Here is a 9,428-nt window from a genome sequence, read left to right as displayed (position 1 = left end):
ACCCTCTGCCTGCTGTGAAACTATGGTCATTGCATTTTCTGTAGTCCCTTCTGCCCAGAAGTTCCTCGAGGATAGATACGAAGTCAATTTTGGTGGGTTATTTTCCCAATATCTACTTCAGTGCCTGGCATGTATCTGTGGACAATTCAGTGACTTACTGGATAGATAATTTGGCAGAAAGCTGTCAGAAATACAAAGAGAAACCTGATCCTTTTTCTGGCCACAGAAACATGATGTAAGACACATACGTGTGTCAGACAGCATAGTGTAGAATGGGATCATGCCAATAGAGTGCTCTAGGAATTCGGAGAAGGGAGAAGCTACAACCTTCTTAGAAAGGGCTTCCAGGCAAAGGAGATTTTCAAATTGGGCTTTGGATGGCTTAACCTATTTTGAGTGAGGGGAGAATACATTTGAGGACATACGAAATGAACGTAAGAGGGCTAGGGAAAGCAGCAGTGTTTGGAGAGAAATAGCATATGGTTCAGTCTAACCAGAATTTAGAGTGGTAAAGGGATTGTTGAAGAATAGGCTGGAAGAGCAGGTCACACCATATTCTGCAGGCCAAGAAAGCCAGCTTACAAAAAACACAGACTGCAAGCAGAGTTGGTGGCTCTTATTTTAAAAGATTCAGAGAAAGATAACACAATGTGGTCCTTCTTCATCGTGTTGTGCCCTTCACCATCACTTTTAGAGACGTGTGTAGGTATAAGTGCCATTCATGTTATTTTAATAGGGAGATTTTAAAAATGCCTATTATGGAACTGATTGTAAATGTGAAGTTTTGTGTTTCTGCCGAGGCCATGCTTTGTGTATTGCTGACCCTTGGTGCATTTTAATTAGGCACATCCAAAATATTCTCTAGAATGAGGTGGGATAATGCTATCAACGAGCTGCAAAATAAAATGGAGACAACTACGGCTCAGATTGAAGAGGCAGAGGAGAGAATAGGTGAACTAAAAATTATGGAAAAAGAAGACGCTGAGAAAAAGAGAGATAAAAAAATCCAGGAGTATGAGGGGAAAATTAAAGAACTAAGTGATGCACTAAAGAGAAATAATATACGCATAATTGGTATTCCAGAGGAAGAAGAGAGAGGGAAAGGTGGTGAAGGTGTACTTGAAGAAATAATAGCTGAGAACTTCCCGGATCTGGGGAAGGAAAAAGGCATTGAAATCCAAGAGGCATAGAGAACTCCCTTCAGACGTAATTTGAATCAGTCTTCTGCACGACATATCATAGTGAAACTGGCAAAATACAAGGATAAAGAGAAAATTCTGAAAGCAGCTAGAGATAAACATGCTCTAACATATAAAGGGAGACCTATAAGACTCGTGAGCAATCTCTCTACTGAAACTTGTCAGGCCAGAAAGGAATGGCAGGAGATCTTCCATGTGATGAACAGAAAAAATATGCAGCCGAGAATCCTTTATCCAGCAAGTCTGTCATTTAGAATAGAAGGAGAGATAAAGGTCTTCCCAAACAAACAAAAACTGAAGGAATTTGTCACCACTAAACCAGCCCTCCAAGAGATCCTAAGGGGGATCCTGTGAGACAAAGTACCAGAGACATCACTACAAGCATGAAACCTACAGACATCACAATGACTCTAAACCCGTATCTTTCTATAATAACACTGAATGTAAATGGATTAAATGCGCCAACCAAAAGACATAGGATATCAGAATGGATAAAAAAACAAGACCCATCTATTTGCTGTCTACAAGAGACTCATTTTAGACCCAAGGACACCTTCAGATTGAGAGTGAGGGGATGGAGAACTATTTATCATGCCACTGGAAGTCAAAAGAAAGCTGGAGTAGCCATACTTATATCAGACAAACTAGACTTTCAATTAAAGGCTGTAACAAGAGATGAAGAAGGGCATTATATAATAATCACAGGGTCTATCCATCAGGAAGAGCTAATAATTATAAATGTCTATGTGCCGAATACAGGAGCCCCCAAATATATAAAACAATTACTCACAAACATAAGCAACCTTATTGATAAGAATGTGGTAATTGCAGGGGACTTTAACACTCCACTTACAGAAATGGATAGATCATCTAGACACACGGTCAATAAAGAAACAAGGGCCCTGAATGATACATTGGATCAGATGGACTTGACAGATGTATTTAGAGGTCTGCATCCCAAAGCAATAGAATGAGGTGGGATATAAACAAATCCAATATTTTGAATTACACAATTACTGAATGATAAAGGTAAGCATAATTAGAAAGTTTTTGCAGCCACTTTCCATAGTTAATCCTAGTCATTGGAGTTCTGGCCATTGAGCTTCTCCATCTTTCTATACTAAGCCAGCTTCTTCCTAGAGACCTGCTATGAGTTTGAAACTGTTCATCAGAAGACAGCTGCAGGGTGGAGAGTTTGGATAACATCCAGAGAAAAGCAATAAAAGTGATTAATAGCTTGGGAAGTAACACCTCCGAGGCATGTCTAAAGAGGTTGAGAGTCTTGATCAATAGCAAAAGCACAGCCTACATGTCTTGAAATCACATTGTAGGTGCTTTTTCTTCATCTTCACAGTGAATGCATGGAGAAGGCAGCCTAAGTTGCAGCAAGCAAATTCATATTGGAGCAAACAGGAAAAAATATGCACAAATGCTAATGTTGGTTTAACACGTTGAGGGAAGACTGAAGGCATGAAGTGTTAATTTATAATAGAGTTGTGGTTGCCAGGGGCTCGGGGAGGGGGATATGGGGAGATGCTAGTCAAAGCATACAAACTTCCGGTTATAACATGACTAAGTTCTGAAGATGTAATGTACAGCATTGTGATTATGGTCAACAATACTGCGTCATATACTTCAACGTTGCCAGGAGAGTAGATCCTAAATGTTCTCACCACAAAAGAGAAATGGTAATCATGTGATGTGATGGAGATGTTAGCTAAGGTATGGTGCTAGCCATTTTGCCTTATGTAAGCGTGTGAAATCAACAGGTTGTACACCTTAACCTTATACACGTGGCATATCAATTATATCTCAGTATAGCTGGGGGACAAAAAAGAACAGAGTAGACACTTGCCTGGGATGTTTTAGACAAAGTTATAAAGAGCTTCTGCATTTCCATGGATTCTTCTAGCAGGATTGGTGGTGGTGGTGGTGGTGATCATTGTCTGGTAACACAGATCTCTTAAACGTTTTCTAGGTGTCCCAGTTTGGGTTCTCTGGAAGCAGATGCCAAGGCTGTTAGGGTGTAAAATATTTACCGGGAGTAAGCCTGTGAATGGGAATGAGAGGGAGTGGGACTGGGTGGGGGGAGCTGTCGCTTTGCCCTGCCCACCTGGCCAAGCCTCTGCCTGCCCAAGGGGAGCTCAGGAGCATGGCTTGCCTGTCGGAGGAATGCTGCATTGGGTGTATTCCTGCTTTGTTCAGTCATTGACTGGAGGCTGCTGTGAGAGGAACATGTTCTTGGCCACCACTGTCTGGCACAGTCATTGGCCCAGGGCCACTCCACAAATGTGTGACCTTGGTTGGAAAGCTGAAGCATACCCTGGAGGACTAACAGCTGGAGGCCTTGAGCAAACCACACTCCTCACAGCCGAGCAGCAAGCCCTTTTTGGAAGGGGGACCTAAGTGGCACATCTCTAATAAATACAAAGTAGCCAGCTTTCTATGTGAAAATGCAATCTACGAATTACTACTGAAATTTCCACTTTTTGGGAGGACACAGAGTTACAGGAAGTAGCCAAGCACACCTACGTCAGATTTACTTAATGAAAGACTACCCTCTAAGAATAGCAGTAGGCATTCAAAATCAGACATTTTACCCATATTATTTATAACCTCCTCAACAACCTTGCAAGATGGGGACTATGGTTCAGTTTTTCAGTTGGGAAAGCTGTAGGTCATATTGTTCAGGAGATTTTTTTATTCTTGGCCATGCGACTAGGAAGTGCAGAGCTCAGATGTTTCTATCATTCTAAAGGTGTTTTGCATTATACTGATGCAAAAAATTGTATGACTGATGCAAAATTGGGTGACTGATGCAAAAAATTACGTAAAGGAATATGACTACTCAGCTTGCATTTTGTCAGAATAGTTTAGTTCTTACGTACTCTGGTCCAGATTCTGGGGATGTTTGATATAGTCTTTATTGTATTAAAATAAAATAGTATGGCTTTTGGCCACACTCAACAGGGTGGAATTAACTTTTGGCTTTGTAATGTTTGGTTAGTTGTTTCCTATATGTGTATAGATGTTAACTCACCACATTTGCTGAGAAAGTTCTGACTCTATTCCATAGGACCTTCAGGTTTATAGATTCCCTTGTTATTTCTAGCTTTACATATTATTTTCCTAATCTGTTTTGAAAGTAAAATACCACAGTCAAAACATAAAGTTCAGTAGACTATGATATCAACTCTGAGGAATTTTTTATTTTAAAAAACTCCTACCTGTATCTTTTTCAGTGTTTGGTTCACAACAACATGTGGTAAGTATCTCAGTAATAGTTCCCTAATTTTTTAGCTGTTGAACTTGATTTCTCTCTTTTATTTAGAAGTCATTAGAATCAGCTGTGTGATCAGATATCAACTTCTAAGGCTAGAAAAATGATACTACAACTTGTTTAGATATTTGTTGATGAGTAAATCCAGCCCAAGGGCACTTCATCAGCTTACACTTACTAGTTCATTCTAGGTTCAGTATGTTAGGTCAGAGAGACCATCAGATTGAGGGCCAATAATCACTTAACGAAGTCATCTTCCATATGATTCCTTTAGCCCCACATACTTCTCAAATTTTGCTACTAAAAATATAAGAAGTAGAAAATAAGGATGTCTTCTGCCTGGAAGGAAGTATTTTGAGAGCTCCCTTTTATAAAGTGAGTTCAACTGTTAATTTAACATTGCTTTCTGATATTCATCTGTCTGTCCATCCATTCATAGTGAACTAGCAAATCTCAGTAATGTTATCTGTGAAGTTCAGAGTGCAGTCACCATGACATAGAAATGAGCCAGCACAGGAGTTACTAAAAGTGAGAGTCCTCTTGTGTCTCATCTGCTGTGCTTTGGAGACTACCTTGAAATTGGGCAGCCCATGAATCTCCAGCTGCTGTCACAGAAATGGCAGTGAAACCAGAGATACCAAGCCCGAGATAATATCTTTTTTTTTTTTTAATGTTTATTTATTTATTGAGAGAGAGACAGAGAATCCCGAACAGGCTCCACACTGTCAGCAGGGGCCTGATGTGGGGCTTGAACCCATGAACCATGAGATCATGACCTGAGCTAAAATCAAGAGTCAGACGCTTAACCCACTGAGCCACCCAGGCACCCCCAGGAGAATCTTTTCATAAAAAAGAATATTCTACATACTGTGGTGTGGCTGCTGTCATTTGTGCTGTGCTCTGACAAATAGTTTTGACTAATTTGAGAAGAAACAAGGGTTGATGTTGGATTTGTAGAAACCAAAAAACAAAAACAAGAATACCTGAAGGATAAAATATAAGTTTTACAGTGACTTCAGGTACTTTCAAGGAGATGCTTGAGGAACTACAGGGTAAAGGTCAGCAGACCCCAGGGCTTAGTGTAATCCTTTAATGTTTGGATGGGCGTGATTAGCATCTTTGCAATCTGGAACACTGACCCACAACCACATGAGCTATAGCCATGACAAAAAAAAATATGCCAAGAAATTTGTCATGATATGAGGGGACTTGAAGGGGTGATTCCTAATGTGAATGTATGATTCTGTGGCCTTAGGACCACGTAGCTGTGCCGAGGAGTGCTAATAGTGTCCATTTCCAATATCATACAGTGCATTGGACAAGGGATGCTTGCAAACTGTAGTGAAGAGTTGGCACAAGGATAACTTCTCCAGGTTCTCTTCCTGTTCCACCTTCCACTGACAGAAGAAATGTTCCTCTTGATGCCCTGGTCCCCACTCCAGGAACTGAATCCTCTGCCCTCTGTTCAGAAGACTTACAAGTGTCAGCACTCCTGAAGAGCAGTTTGCCCATAGGTGACTAGTGAATTGGCCATGGGAATAATGGTTCGCCCATCTCTTGGCCCGTATGGCTCAGGGAGAGACCCTTTCACTTTGTAATCAGAGAGGGATGGTTAACCTTCTCCTTTCCCTGTCCATGACTAGAAACTATCCTCCTTTCAACAAACTCACTATTTGGCTTTCTTTTGCCGTTTCCTCCAGTCACAGTCTTTTCTAGACTCTTGCTGGAAAAAAAGCCAACTCTATCTTTGCCTCCTACAGGTACTGCAATAACTTCCTAATTTCCTCTCCTGCCTGTCCTATACTCTATTTTGTGTGCATATGGATTTTTGACCTTGGCGAGGCAAGGCTCTGGTGAAGTCCTTTTTGTGGAGAGTAAGCCTTTGGCATGGAGAATACTCTGGGTGTATTTCAAAATAGTTACCTTTCTACTCCTCTTGCCAGAGCTATGAGGGCATCCTTTTCCTGTGGGAATCTGGGGGACCCTGGAGGGAAAAGCCAAGAAAATCTGAGCGTCGGCCTAGGCCACCAGGAGCTATTCACTGTCACTCTAGTCTATATTCTGCTTCTGTCAGTTTGTCAGAATTACCATTCAGGTGTTCCTGCCAGGTTATGGCTCTAGCAGCTTTTGCTCCTGGTAGGTAGATCTTGGCTGTGATCTCATATTCTCCTGTGTCTCCAAATTTCAGGGTAGCCCTTTGCTCTGCAACCTCAGTTCTCTAACAGGTCCAAGAAGATTACCGATTTTCAGTTTGTTTCAGTTTCTTCTTGTCGTAAGAATAGGGGTGATAACTTCTCTTTACATGTCCATGCTGAAACCAGCCTGTGAAATTCCTATAATATGTGAGACAGGCCAAGTTGCTCCTCTGCTTCTAGCCTGTCTTGGAGTAAAAGTCAAAGCCCTTACATTGGCCCTCAAGACCTCCGTGATCTGCACACTCTCCTGTCTACTCATTGACCACTTTTCATTCTCTTCTTTTCCTATCTTGGCTCCAGCCACCTTGGTCTCTTAGCTGGCCCTTGAACATATGAGCAGTCTCCCACCCCAGGGCCTTTGCACTTATCTGGAATTATTCTTTCCCCCAGATGTCCACTGTCCCTGCACAAAAGTCACAGATACCTTGTGATGCCTTCCCTGACCACCTTATTCAGTACAACAATCCCATAGTCCTCTCTTCCATTCCATTTCCTCATCCCTTCCCAGCCTTATTTCTGTAGCACTTTGTACCACATGATATACTTCATGGAGTATTTTTCTAACTTTTTATGTTTATTATTTCTCTATCCTACTATCCTACTAGATAGTAAGTTCCATGAGAGCAGGGATTTTTGCTCGTGTTATTCCTTGCTTTATAGGCCAGTGATATAATGAAATTGTTAATTCAGGATTATCAGTTGATGTTAAAACCATTAAGGGAATGGATGATGGTGAACGAAACACTTGTATAATGCCAAAGCAACACCATTCAAATTGTTTCAGGTTGCAAAGGGAAAAATGTTAACTATTAAATAGAGAAATCAAACTGTCACCACTCTAATTCAGTGGTTAAGCTTAGTATCATTAATGGGGCTCGGCCAGATGTTACATGTTTTCTCAGGTGTTGCAAAATGAGGTTGGTAACATCATTTATGAATTATCTAGCCAAATATGCTCAACTTGAATCCCTAGAGCCTTTAGACGTAGCTCTCAGTTTATGAAGTAAGGAACAAGCTAAAATTCATCATGAAGAAACTGGACAGATTTAGAAAGTGGTATATCCTGTAAGATAATAGTTCAGCATTATTAAAATAAAGGATCTGTTCTAAATGAAAAGAGACATAAGAAATAAAATAGGTGAAATGTATGGGCTGTGATTTGTGCAAATCAGTCTTAAAAGGGGTATTTAGGGCCATGAGGAGAATCTAAATCTAATATTAGGTGAGATGAACATTTTCTGAAATGATGAATGTGAACTGGAAAAATTAGCTTTCAAGGGGATATGTAGATTATGATCTCATTTTGGTAAACAAAAATATAATGTTTTACTGCTCAGTAAAATAGTGAAAAACAGTATGGACATTATATGAAAGAGAAGTATAGACATGAAGATTAAGAAAATCAGGCACTTTGCTCATAGATTTGTTTGAATTTTTGTTTCTGGATGAGAGGAAGGAAAATTGCCCTAGGGCACAAGTAAGAGAGGAGAGGGGACACACAGAGACCAAGCTGCTTCATATTTCAAGATACAAATGTGCCACATACGTAAAGGTAAACTGTTTGCTGTGGTCAGTTTGAATAGCTGTAGGCACAGAATGTTTTACAACTGCATGCCTTTAAATACTCAGAATTTCTGAATTTGTTTAATTCAAATGGACCTTCTGCTAATTAATATAAATTAATGAATTAAAAATTTTTTAATGTTTATTTATTTCTGAGACAGAGACAGAGCATGAGTGGGGGAGGGGCAGAGAGAGAGAGGGAGACACAGAATCCGAAGCAGGCTCCCGGCTGCCAGCTGTCAGCACAGAGCCCCACGCGGGGCTCAAACTCACAAACCATGAGATCATGACCTGAGCCGAAGTCAGTCGCTCAACTGACTGAGCCACCCAGGTGCCCCAAAATTAATGAATTTTATTAAGTCCTATCAAACCTAGCCCCATTTGTTCATTGTGTGTTTCAGAAAATCTGGAAATTCCTCCTTTAATCTGGTTTTTAATTTAAATGACTGTACCTTGAAAGACAGAATCTGCCTTCCTCTCTCCCTTTCCTTTATACCTTCTCTCCCTTCTGCCTGCCTCATCTTTTCTCTTTTTCTTTCAATCACCCAACACCATATTCATCTCAGATTTTTTTTTTTTTTTTAATTTAAGAGCCTTTCCTAACAAAACTCTCTGATTTAATTCTTATCTGCCCCTTTCCGGAGAAAGCCACTATTTTATTTTGTTATTTTTCTTATGTGCATGCTTTTATACTTTTATATAAATACAAACTGCATGTTTCACTATTCAGTAAAGCATAAATTACCATAAATTGTCTCTAGAAACAATGTCATATATTTGGATTTTATATATATCATGCTGTTCTAAGGCTTTGCAACTTTTTTTGACCACGTTGTGTTTTTGAGATTTATTCATGTTGCTACAAGAAGGTAGAATTTAGTCTGTTCCTTTTAGCTGCTGCATGGTTTCACATTTTATGAATATATCAAAATATATCCATTTAAAATTTAAATATAGTTGAGTTCCTGTTGTTTTGTTTTTAGAAATAATGCTGAAATTAACATTTTGTATGTCTCCCTTGGATGTATGCATGTTAGACAGCTTCTCTAAGATACTTACACAGAGGTGGAAATGCTTGGTGTTAGGTAATGTGCATCTTCAGCTTTACTAGACAGTACCAAATTGTGCTCCAAAGTAGTTGTTTCAATTTCATCAACAATAAATGGGATTCCTGTTGCATCACATCTAATC

This window comes from Puma concolor, chromosome C1, assembly GCF_028749965.1.
Source record: "Puma concolor isolate L17-30 chromosome C1, mPumCon1.1.hap2, whole genome shotgun sequence".
Classification (NCBI taxonomy): Eukaryota; Metazoa; Chordata; class Mammalia; order Carnivora; family Felidae; genus Puma; species Puma concolor.
The sequence above is the reverse complement of the archived record's forward strand: the minus strand, read 5'-3'. Positions refer to the sequence as shown.